This window comes from Bos javanicus, chromosome 19 (assembly GCF_032452875.1).
Source record: "Bos javanicus breed banteng chromosome 19, ARS-OSU_banteng_1.0, whole genome shotgun sequence".
Classification (NCBI taxonomy): Eukaryota; Metazoa; Chordata; class Mammalia; order Artiodactyla; family Bovidae; genus Bos; species Bos javanicus.
In genome coordinates, this window is record NC_083886.1 from 60835379 (window position 1) to 60848229 (window position 12851).

The 12851-nt window shown below is 45.4% G+C and overlaps 1 long non-coding RNA gene across 8 annotated transcripts in view; it reads left to right on the plus strand.

Moving 5' to 3' along the window:
• Positions 1–12851, plus strand: part of LOC133232955 (uncharacterized) — a 450067-nt gene that overhangs the window by 217572 nt on the left and 219644 nt on the right. For 2 of the 8 annotated variants that reach the window (XR_009731526.1, XR_009731528.1), the window contains exon 5: positions 6792–6857. The exons of the other annotated variants lie outside the window; for them this stretch is intronic. This is a non-coding gene — a long non-coding RNA (uncharacterized LOC133232955). The remainder of the gene's footprint in view (positions 1–6791; positions 6858–12851) is intronic. 8 annotated transcript variants of the gene reach the window in all.

A 12851-nucleotide genomic window follows, 5' to 3' on the forward strand; every position in this document is an offset into this window, starting at 1 on the left:
GTACTTTACTGGTTATGGGCCCACAGGCCTTTTATCTAGACCCTAGTCTCTTCATCTGTCTCTTTCTCTCTCTTCTGGAACGCCCAGTCGTGTCCGACTCTTTTGCAACCCCATGGGCTGTGGCCCACCAGCCTCCTCTATCTATGGGATTCTCCAGGCAAGGATTCTGGAGTGGGTTGCCATTTCCTTCTCCAGGGGATCTTCCCCACCCAGGGCCTGAACCTGCGTCTCCTGCATTGGCAGGCGGGTTCTTTACCACTGAGTCACCTGGGAAGCCCCTCTCTTCATCTGTAACATGGGTGTAATGTTACTTCCTGGTCTTAGGGGGTGGAATGAAACGAGGCAGGAAGACAGCTCTGCGCTGCGCCTGTGCCTGCCAAGCATGATGCACGTCAGCTGTTAGTGCTGCTCTTTCTTCTCAGTGTTCTGTCTCACCCTCACAGCCACTCTGAAGGATGGATATCATTATGCCCACTTTATAGATTACGAAAGAGAGACTTCCAGACTGAGTAATCGATACAAGTTTATGTATCTTGTGAATAATGGAACTGTGGTTTGAATTTGCATCCATCATCACCTTTTTGCCCCCAGGCTGGACTACCCGGTAGCCTTTCCTGCGGTCTGACTTCTGAAGACAGCACACGTCTCTTGGCAGATCAGCCCTATGGCAAGAAGAATGCTATTTACTTACTCATATGAGTTTGTTACTCAGAAGCCAAGCACTTTTCCTACTTTGTCTCTAATTACCTTACAAGAGTTCTGTGAAGTTGACTTTCTTATCCCACCTGGGAGTACATGAATAAATAAAATTTGGAACACTCTAAGATATTCTGATAATTGTAGGTTGCAGGACTTCCCTGGCGGTCCAGTGGTTAAGACTCTGTGTTTCTAATGTAGGGGACATGGGTTTGTTCCTTGGTCAGGGAACCAGATCTCACCTGCTTCTCCGCATGGCCAAAAAAACCCCCAAAACTGTAGTTTCCTCAGGAATGCCTGCTCAGCTCCTGCTGCAGGGCCTTTGCATTCACTGCCAGGGGTGTTTGCCCTCCAGATATTCATATGGCTCAAACCCTCAACTTCTTCAAATGTGCTGTCTTCCTTGCTTATCCGGTCCCGACACTTGTCAGTCCCGAAACCTCCTTGTTGAGCTACTACACTTTTTTACATCACTTGCCTGCACATCACAGTCCATATATTATCCTTATCTGTTTACCGATGACGTGTCTCTCCTCACCTAGAAAGTTAGCTCCACAGAGCGGGATTTTGGTCTCCTTTATTCACTGCTGTAACCACATTACAGAAAAGAAAGTGAAGGTGTGAAAGTGTTAGCCACTCAGTCCCGTCCCTCTTTGCCGCCCTGTGGGCCGTAGCCCACGAGTCTCCGTCCATGGGGGTCTCCAGGCAAGAACACTGGAGTGGGGTGCCATGCCCTCCTCCAGGGCATCTTCCCGACCCGGAACTGAACCTGGGTCTCCCACATTGCAGGCGGATTCTTTACCATCTGAGCCACCAGGGAAGCCCACTCCCAGAGAAGGGGGTCAGACAAACAGAGGGCACGTGACAGCTGTTTCTCTAATTAGTGAATGGATGGACATTCCCTCACGTTTTCCAGCCGTGGTAAGCTATAGGACCTGAATTTTCTAATTGCTGTACTGGCATATTTTCTACCGTATGTGTCACCTTGGGACCTTCAATCATTTGATACTGGAGTCTTCATGCAGTCTACTTAGAGTCATCTTTACAATGATTTTTTTTTTGTTTTCCTTGAAAAAGGGTGCTGTGGAGGGCAAGCGTGGTGCGAATGATAAGCTAAGCTGTCATTTGACGCAGACCTTACATTGGAAGTGTGTAATCCACACAGAGCTGGCTGCTCTCTGTTCCGTTTCCACACTGGGCCATGTTCAGATGAGCACCAGCCCAAAATGACATTCATTGCAAAGATGTTTTTAATCTTGAATGGTATAAAAAATTGGTATGTTTTTATTCCACTTAATACACACTCCAGAATTTTCTAAAATGGGCCACTCTCACTTCATATACATACTCCCTGCCTACCAAGTCAGGTCCCTCGCATTCCGCCCACCACATATTCTCCCTGAAGCTCCTTTTTCCTTTTCCCCTCTCTGCCTCCATCCGACCTTCCAGATGGACTCTGTTTTTTTTTTTGTTTTTTTTTTTACGAGGGATTCCTTTCTCTTCCTACTTGACTTACCCAGCACGTCTGGGCTCCTCTCAATAATCTCCCCATCCATTACCCGGATCCTCACCACACAGGGTCAAGAATCTGCAAGAGAGTTCAGGGGAGGAACAGTGACCGTTACTCAAATTCACTTGTTTTTCCTTCTGTCATATATACTGAAGCCAGTGAGATTAAGCACATCCTCTCCTTTCATTTAGAAGAATGCAGTAATCTGTTAGCTTGCATGGAAACTTGTGCCCACCAGCCTGGGGTGATAATCCGAAACGCTTTGTGGACCCGCTTCTCTGAGAGATGGGGAGGGCGGTAGGAAGAAGGTCTGAAAGTAGGAAGTTGGAGAGAGGATTTTATGTTTGTTTTATAACATTCTCCCGTCTTAGAAAACTTAAAATGGTTTATGTGAGCTCCGATTAACCTAAACATCTTAACCTGTCAATCATAGCCAGTTTGTTGACCTAAGATGGGCAGATAGTAAGATAATTAAGAGGGGGAGAAGTCCTGCTCCCACCTCTGTTATCTTGGCATTAATTTCAGGGTTTTATTTTCCAACCTGGCTAAATAACACTGAAAAAATAAATGCACTCTGATCATCTTAGTTCTTTAAAGGCATATATATGTTTAATGTTCTTTGATTTTTGTTTATGGCAGAGATTCACGACTCCCTGGCTTATCTCTTCAAACAGCCTCTTTCCCTATCCTGCCTCACTTTTGGTTTTTTTGGGTCTATGTTTCCTATTTAATAGTCCCTGTTTCTGAAGTTGTCTTTGTGTGGCTGTTGCTTTTTTTTTTTTTTTGCAGAAAATAAGGGAACAGCAATTAGTAAGAAGGGCTTCCCAGGTGGCACAGTTGGTAAAGAATCTGCCAGCCAATGTGGGAGATGCAAGAGACACAAGTTTGATCCCTGGGTTGAGAACATCCCCTGGAGAAGGCAATGGCAGCCCACTCCAGTATTCTTGCGTGGAAGACCCCATGGACAGAGGAGCCTGGTGGGCTCCAGTCCATGGGGTCACAAAGAGTCAGATACAACTGAGTGCGTATGCGTGAATGAATACATACACACACACAATTATTTAGGAAAGTCAAAGACACAGCCTCTGAACAAGTCTCAGCTCTTGGAATGGGATGGACTGAGGCCGTGTCTCATGAAGCTCCCCGATTATGTCTCTGGGGCCAGGGGTACCATATTGGGTTCCTAAGGAAGGTTCTAGAAACCCCCCCTCTGGTTTGCCCAAAGGAGTGCCACACCTTTTCCTCTTCCTCCTCACTGGCAGAGACCTGGGGCTCCTCCTGTATCCTGTTCCGCGCAGTTTCCTCTCTGGATCAGTCTTGTTCAGGCCTGTGGTTGAGACACTTAAGTCCTTATCCTCTGAGACTGTAGGCTCTAAACTGGAGAGCCGAAAGACAGTGCCACTTCGGGGAGGAAGGGGAGGACACCTTGGCAGGCGATGCTAGGCGCCTTTTGGGGCAGCCTGGCGCTCTGGCTCATCCACTCTAAAGCCGCACTGAACCCAACATCACGCGTGGAGGGGCCGGCAGCTCTCAGTGACAGACGGGCGAGCCCTGGACTGGACCCCACAGCTGATAGTCCTCACCCCAGGTCAGCCTCCAGCCACGGTGACTGCAAACAAAACCATTTTATCCTTCTGCACAGTGAAGTGGTTAGCCTAAGGAGTCAGTGAGTTTATTGATGATGTGTTCTACGAAGTGTGAATTAAAGGTCTTTCCCTCTGTTCTACTACAGATAACACGCTTTCCTGGGAGCGCACTGCACACGCAGAGGGAGAAAGTTAAGTACCGTTGTGGTTTTGGGTTTTGTTTTTCTGTTCTAATAGCTTCACTCTGACTGAAGTCCTAGGAGTGTGTGACCCACTGCAGCTGGGCCCCTCGCGCCCTCCTGGACAAGCGCTGGTCTGGGAGTTCAGAGAGGGCGTCTGGGCTCAGGATGGAGCCCCTCGCTATTAGCCGTGTGGTGGAGAGCCAGAACGTTAATCTCGGGGTGCATCTGTTTTCTCAGTCATCTCTCATAAAAAATGTTTCAGAGGTTGTTTATAATATAAAGAATGTACAAGAGCCTCATTTATAATAAGCACTCCTCAATATTATTTATTTCCTGATTTCTGAAAGTCTTAATGAAGACTCACAAGAGCCCCAAAGCAGGAGCAAGAGGGGAACGTCTGGGTGTGTTGATCCGTCCAGTGCATAGTGAGGCCTTTGTGTGTCACGTGACTTCTGCCTGCTGGCTTCCAGCTTCAAAGAGGCAAGTAGCGAGCGAGTCAGTCAGTCCAGTTCAGTCGCTGAGTCGTGTCTGACTCTTTGCGACCCCATGGACAGCAGCATGCCAGGCCTCCTTGTCCATCAGCAACTCCCAGAGCTTGACTCAAACTCATGTCCGTTGAGTCAGCGATGCCATCCAACCATCTCCTCTTCTCCTCCCACCTCCAATCGTTCCCGGAATCAGGGTCTTTTCAATGAGTCAGTTCTTCACATCAGGTGGCCAAAGTATTGGCATTTCAGCTTTAGCATCTGTCAATCCAATGAATTATTCAGGACTGATTTCCTTTAGGATTGACTGGTTCTATCTCCTTGTACTCCAAGGGACTCTCAAGAGTCTTCTCCAGCACCACAGTTCAAAAGCATCTATTCTTTGGCGCTCAGCTTTCATAATAGTCCAACTCTCACATCCATACGTTACTGGAAAAACCATAGCTTTGACTAGATGGACCTTTGTTGGCAAAGTAATGTCTCTGCTTTTTTTTTTTTTTTTTTTTAATATGTCTGTTTGGCTCCTTTGCCCATTTATTTTCGGAGAAGGCAATGGCACCCTACTCCAGTACTCTTGCCTGGAAAATCCCATGGATGGAGGAGCCTGGTAGGCTGCAGTCCATGGGGTCTCGAAGAGTCGGACACGACTGAGGGACTTCACTTTCACTTTTCACTTTCATTCATTGGAGAAGGAAATGGCAACCCACTCCAGTGTTCTTGCCTGGAGAATCCCAGGGACGGGGGAGCCTGGTGGGCTGCCATCTATGGGGTCACACAGAGCCAGACATGACTGAAGCGACTTAGCAGCAGCAGCAGCAGCCCATTTATTTTATTTATTTATTGAAGGATAATTGCTTTACAGAATTTTGTTATTCTCTGTCAAACCTCAACATGAATCAGCCATAGTATACATATACCCCCTCCCTTTTGAACCTCCCTCCCATCTCCCGCCCCATCCCACCCCTCTAGATTGATACAGAGCCCCTGTTTGAGTTTCCTGGGCCATACAGCAAATTCCCATTGGCTATGTATTTTACATACGGTGCTGTCTAGGTTGGTCATAGCTTTTCTTCCAAGGAGCAATTGTCTTTTGATTTCATGGCTACAGTCACCATCTGCTGAGAAAATAAAATCAGTCTCTGTCTCCACTGTTTCTCCATCTGTTTGCCATGGAGCGAGTCACAGCCACAGGACTGTGGTGGCTTCATGATGAGGGTGAGAGCAGAGCTGGGCCTGCTGGCCTGGGGTGTAAGACACAGCAGCCGAACCACAGGAGGTGCAGTCAGCTACACCCAGGAGTGAGCTGGGGACATGTAGGATGCCTTACACACCTGCTCAGCTCCAGCAGGTCAGTGTTACAGCTGCTGGCTGGTCCGGCAGCCAAGACTCCCTGTTCCAAGGCAGCGACTGTGAGTTCGATCCCTGGTCAGAGAGCTTCGATCCCACATGCCTCTTGGCCAAAAAATAAAACATAAAACAGAGGCAATATTGTAACAAAATTCAATAAAGACTTTAAAAACGGTCCACATAAAAATCATTAAAAAATAAAGTTAGAGTTGCTATATATATATATATATATATATATTTTTTTTTTTTTTTTGTGGGGCTTGGAAAACTATGTAATGTATTAGCAAGCAACCTAGGGCGAACCATTGAGATTGTACCACTTAGTCACTTTTGATTATTCCTCTCAGTCAGGGTTCTTAGAGTGTACATGGAGACAACCTGTTATAATTTTGAGGGAGAAAAAGCCAAGATGAGTCCTGTTACCCTGAGGTATGGTGCATCTCTTAAGTTATAAGGATTTGTGTTGGGGAATAAAAAAGTAACAACAGACTGAGCATGTCAGAGTTCTACCAAGTTTTTCTTTTTTTTTTTTTTGGCAAAATCATGTGCATTTGCAGGCCAGCTTTGTCAAGTCCATCTTCCCTTATAATTTTCTTCAGATAAATTAGTAGCTCATGCTCTTATTGGCATGTTGTTACCAAGGAACTGAAGAGATAAAATAAGAAACTGGGAGACAAATACACAAGCTTCCATATTTACCTTGCTCCCTCATGGAAACTGATGAGCATCCCTCAGGGCCGCTTCTCATTGGACACAGCAGTGTGTGGTCCCGGTGTCATTTCAGAGCCTGTCACCCATGTGAGGGACCCTGTGTTTTGTATGTATGTATGCCTTATGAGGTTGATATTTCAGGTACCACGTCTGTGAATGGTGTTGAGAGAAGTGAATAACACTAGAGGTATAGATGGAACATGTTAAAAGGAGACTCAACTGTTAAACGTGAAAAAAAATTAAGTTCACTCTGCAGTTCTTTATCTCTCTACAGAATAACCACTGCTGTGCTGCTTCTGACCGCTGGGTCCCCAGTCCTCCCTCGCACTTGAATGTGATGGTAGGTGTTGACCATGTTCCCTGTACTCTCCTCTGATTGCTGACTTGCAGTAGTCTTCTTTCACTTGTCTCCTGAAGTCTGGGCCAAGTCCACGTAAAAGTTCCAGAAAAAGAAAAGAGAGGAAAGTGAAACCCAGAAAGTGACCTTGAATTCCCAGGAAATCCGAAAATGTCCGTTTTCCACGTGCTTGGCTGTATAAACCCTGGGTGCTGCAATTACCCTGTAGACCTGAACATTACCTGCTGGATCACACCTTTTCTTCCTTACAGAACCCTCTTTTCTGTAAAGACAAACGTTTCTGCTGCTGATGACATAAGTTATTCATCCAAAGTCTTTCCAGGAAAACATTTTATTTCCAAGAGTTAGGGAAGAACCTAAGTGCTTTCACCATAACATACTTTTTTTCCTTTTGTTTTTTTGGTCTTTCTCCCTCCCTTCATAAACTTGATGTCAGCTTACATTTGACTTGACTGAAATTGGGAGATCATGCAGACCTTACTGGGGGCAGACTGTGGCTCTTGTGTGGAAAGAAAGACGACCCATGAAGCGAGTTTGTGAACTTTCAGCTTCCCTTGGTCAGGCATCCAGTTGCCCATTTGGCCTCACTTTTCACATTCTTTCTGGTTCTGTTCTTAGAACCTGAACCGTGGGTTTAGAGAGAATCCTGAGTTTAAATCCCTAGAGTCAAGTAACACAAATGCACCTACTTGGCAAGGTTGCATTTCTCCACTTTGATTATATCACTATTTTCATATTTCAATTAATATAAGTTTTTTTTTTTTAAGCCAATGCAGGCAATTAAAAGCATTGCATTCCCTTTGTTTGTGCAAGAAGGAAACGTGAACGTGCTTCTGAAAGGTGAATTCTGTTGTTTTAATTGGAACATCCTGCTGCTGCTGCTGCTGCTAAGTCGCTCCAGTCATGTCTGACTGTGCGACCCCATAGATGGCAGCCCACCAGGCTCCGCCGTCCCTGGGATTCTCCAGGCAAGAACACTGGAGTGGGTTGCCATTTCCTTCTCCAATGCATGAAAGTGGAAAGTGAAAGTGAAGTCGCTCAGTCGTGTCCGACTCTCAGTGACCCCATGGACTGCAGCCCACCAGGCTCCTCCATCCATGGGATTTTCCAGGCAAGAGTACTGGAGTGGGGTGCCATTGCCTTCTCTGGAACATCCTATGATCTGTCATTTTCCCCATCACGTTAGCTGTGAAAGGAGCAAAAGGAAGAAGCAAAACAAAAATCATACCCTGAAACTGACAGCAGTAGATTATGAGTGATGAAAATGTAATAAGCTGATAAAAGCGCCTTTGACGTCTGGCAGAGATGACTGCAAGTTTCAGCTGAATTGGTTTTCCAGGATTTCGCATTTATGCGCCTTTGTAGTTTCACTTTGACAAGGGGTAGTGTTTGTGAGCGAAGCCTTCATGCAATAAGGAACTGAGAGATTGAAGCCCTCATGCAATAAGGAACTGAGAGATTGAAGTTGAGAAGGAGGACTTGATAAACTAGAGCTTGACCGCAGTTTTTGTGGAAAGAAAGCAAAGGAAACCAGAAAGAGTGGGGGTGAAGATGGAGAGGGAGCTGCAGAGAAAGGCCAGGCTCCCTGTCAGCCCTCGCCTTTGGGCCCTTTGCTGACAGTAGACAGCTTGGGGTACAGCCTCACTACCCCCAGGCTTGAGTAATGGCAGCGGGAGTCGGGGCCAGTGTCTGTGTGGAGGTGCCTGGTTCCATCATCACCCAGATTATCATTGAAGAAGACCACCTGCCAGTGTAGATTTGACTCTGACTCGCTTTATCTGCATCATCACAGTCAGTCTGGGTCAACTTCTTTGGCCCCAGAAGTCATTACTTTACAAGGAGGGATGGGTATCTGATACGAAGCCTGGTTCAGCCTCTTGACCTCATTCTTCAAGTGAAATTGATTGTGTGATCTTTTCATTGAAATCATACATCCGGGAAGCTCAGTGGTAAAGAATCTGCCTGTGATTCAGGAGACTCAGGTTTGATCCCTGGGTTGGGAAGATCCCCTGGAGAAGGAAATAGCAACCGACTCCAGTATTCTTGCCTGGGAAATCCCATGGACAGAGGAGCCTGGCGGGCTACAGTCCATGGGGTTGCAACGAGTCAGATACGCCTTAGCCACTAATCAGCAACAGCAATTGAAGGTTTATATCCATGTTGCCAGGATCAACAGAAGTTTTTTTTTTTTTAATGACATATTTTAAAATAAGTATGTCATTATCATTTCAACCTATTGTCCAAGAAATGTTTACTCTGGCCATGGGTTAAGGGTTAAATTGAAGCTTTGGGATTCTTACAGTGGTGTTAGCATGGCAAGCGTCCTAGGTACACCAGAACCCGTCCTAAACCACAGCCACCATTCACCATGCACTTTCTAGTACATGGACACACAGGAAGGACCCTGACGCTAGTAACTGGAAAAGTCCTGTTTCACGCTTGGCCCAGCTCACATCTGAACTCCACATCGCAATACCCTGCTAAACTTGGTCATAGAACAGGATCTGAGGGATGTTTTCCACCTTCCTCAGCTCAGACTCGAATCTGTCCACAACAGATTACACGCCAGGACAGAAGCAGGAATGGAGGCTGGATGGGCCAGTCTCAAGTGGACATATGAGAGATACGGGCGGTATCTACTTCTCCATCATCTGTGCGCGAGAGCGTGGCAGGCCCTCAGAGAGAGAAGTGCATCAGCTCCTGTGACCTTTACACAGTAGTGACCAGGCAGCTCCAGGCTGGGGCTCGGCTACTCCCATGGAACCTAGGTCATGGAAAGTGCTCTTCTCAGAGGGACGGGAGGGAGCGAGGTCTTGAGGGTCTCCTCTGGAAGTCTGTGTGACATGGTTCCTCAGAGGTGTCACCTCTGGCTGTGACCTTCGACTAATTCTCTTGTCTGCTTAGCGTGTAGATATGTTATCCATCGCACACACTATGATCTGTTGTCCTTCTGTGGCAGAGTCGTGTCCCACTCTTTTGCAACCCCGTGGACTGTAGCTCCTATTCTTGTGAAAAATATTTGAAAATAGAAAGAATGATACCTACAAGCTGTTGATAGTTTGTTACAAGAGACAAAGTGTGAAAGGTAAGAAATAAAACAGTTAAATGACATTTCTTAAATTTCTCACAAGCTGTACTTTGACTCTGGGGAGTCTTAATTTTTCTCATTCTCTCTAGTAACTGTACTTTAATATTTTCCCTATACATATATTTCCCTATAAATATAAATTATATTTAATATACCCTTGGAGGAAAGTTTTGTCCCCCTAGAGACAGTTGAGGATGTCTGGGACATATTTTGGTTATCACGACTGTATAACCGGGGATCGCTCCTGGGGTCCAGTGGGTCATGACAGTGTAACCCGGGGTCACTCCCAGGGTCCAGAGGGTCACGGCTGTGTAACCAGGGATCGCTCCCTGGGGTCCAGTGGGTCCACACCAGGGATGCTCTGCATGTTTTACAATTCTTAGGATGGTCTTCCCAACAGGAAATTACTTGGCTCAAAATGTCAGCAGTACTGAGGTGCAAACCCCTGGTTTTTAGCTTGTTAAATAATCTCTCTTTGGACCAATATCTCTCAGAGATAGATAGATAGATCTCTACCTCCAGTTGTCAGCACCTGCCTTCTGTGAAAACTACACATTTAGGTGGTTGTTGCTGCTGCTGCTAAGTCGCTTCAGTCATGTCTGACTCTGTGTGACCCCACAGACAGCAAACCACCAGGCTGGACCGTCCCTGGGATTCTCCAGGCAAGAACACCAGAGTGGGTTGCCATTTCCCTCTCCAATGCATGAAAATGAAAAGTGAAAGTGAAGTCGCTCCATCATGTCTGACTCTTAGCAACCCCATGGGCTGCAGCCTACTAGGTTCCTCTGTCCATAGGATTTTCCAGGCAAGAGTACTGGAGTGGGGTGCCATTGCCTTCTCTGTAGGGGGTTGTCAGTGACTTCCTAATCACCAAATCTGGGCTTCCCCGGTGGCTCAGTGGTAAAGAATTTGCATACCAAGCAGGAGATGCGGGTTGGATCCCTGGAGAAGGAAATGGCAACCCACAAGTATTCTTGCCTGGAGAATCCCCATGGACAGAGAAGCGGGTTTGCTACAGTCCATGGGATTGGAAAAGAGTTGGACATGACTGTGTGACTAAACAACAACAACAAATCACCCAATCTAACAGTGTTTCATCATTTTTGATATAATTCAAGCTTTAGCAAGGTTTAATATTTCTGGTTGTTCTGTAATTCCCTCTTTCCTAACTTTTGTACGTACCTCCCCTTGTGCTTTAGTGATGCTTTCTATTTATAGTTTTTTTGGGTGGTCTGATTGCTTCCCACGTTTGTGCTACTAAAAGAACGCCAGTGACTCTGGACTCTCTTTCTCTCAGATAGAATGGAACTTCATGGAGTCTTTATCCGTGCTGGGCTGTACTTCAGTCCCTCTCATAGAGGACACTCCATGAATTTTCCAGTGCTTCACTGCCTGAAGCCGAGTGGAAGCTCCTGCCCTTTCTGGTTTTCATTTCCCTGCAACATGTGTTCTGTTACATTAGTAGCTAATTCGTACTAGTCTGAGGGAATCCCACCACTGCGGTCCTGGATTTTGTGACCTATGACCCACAGGGGAAACTCTGGATCTATGCTGTTTTGATGCATGAAAACCAAACCCAAATAAAATGAAGAACTGTTATCTGGAGCTCAGCCACCGGCTAGTCTCTTTATCAGCCCAGGGTTGCTGGAGAGTGATGTGTCACGGACCCAACGTCAAGTCCATAGGGTTGAAAGGAGGTATAGACTTGACTATTGTCTGTATCACTCAGAGTGATAGCTACGCGGTGTTAATCCAAGAGCAAGTGGAAGCGTTGGCCTTTGCGACACTCGGGAGCTCCTACTGAGAATGATTTGGCAACATACGTCTTCTCGAGGGTTTTCATTTCTTCCCAGGCCCCTTACCTGAGGTGTTGGTTGCTATTAGGACAGAATCTTCTGTGAAATTTTCTTTTTCTTCATAATTTCAAAATTTTGTCCGAATTTGCCCATTTGTGGGCTTATTTCCATTAATAGCATTGAAAACAACTGGAAACAAGTTGAATCTGTTTAATCTCCAGTCTAGAGTGTTTAGTTTTGAGTTCCAGAAAGTTTTTAATTATGGACTTGATTACTGTTTCTTCTGCTAGTGTTGAAATAGTGCATTTTTTCCATCCTTGGAAATAATTGTAATTCTAAGCTTCTATATTTATCATCTCTCCTTTCACCAGATTTGGTCCTTTGCTTTTCACCTCTTTATTTTGGAAGAGGTATGACCAACGTTGTTTGGAAATGACTGATTGAAAATTTTTGCCTTTAAGATCCTGTCATGAAGACTTTAATTTTGCCCTTTTAATTTTAGTTGTTGCTCATTCTTTTTATTGTCTCATGTTTTTTTGTGCATGGGTGTTTTTGTTTGTTTGTTTCAGCTTATTGCCTTTATAGCTAATTTTTTGGTCTTCCTGATTCATCTTTTAATATTGTTATCTTATATGTTTGCTCCTTATGGGTTTTTTAATACTTATTATTTATTTCTTATTTGGCTTCATACATATATAAATAAATATAAAATATTTATAGTTTACTTATTTTTATAATATGTATTATGAAAATATAAATAAATATTATTTATTCTTTGTCTACATGGGGTCTTAGTGGCAGCATGGGGGAACTTGGATCTCGGTGACAGCACTCGGGATCTCGAGTTGCAGCGTGTGAACTCAGCTGTGGCTCTAGTTCCCTGACCAAAGGTCCAACCTGGGCCTCCTGTATTAGGAGCACAGGTTTTAGCCACTGGACCACCAGGCAAGTCCCTACTGCTTAACGGGTTTTAATGTTTGCTGTACAGAAGGCAGTTCTGTTATACTACTGAGCATTGTCTTCTGGTTTCTGGACTTGAATCCTTTTCAGAAGTCCATATCTTCTGAGTTTTCTCGAGGCTTTCTTTCATCT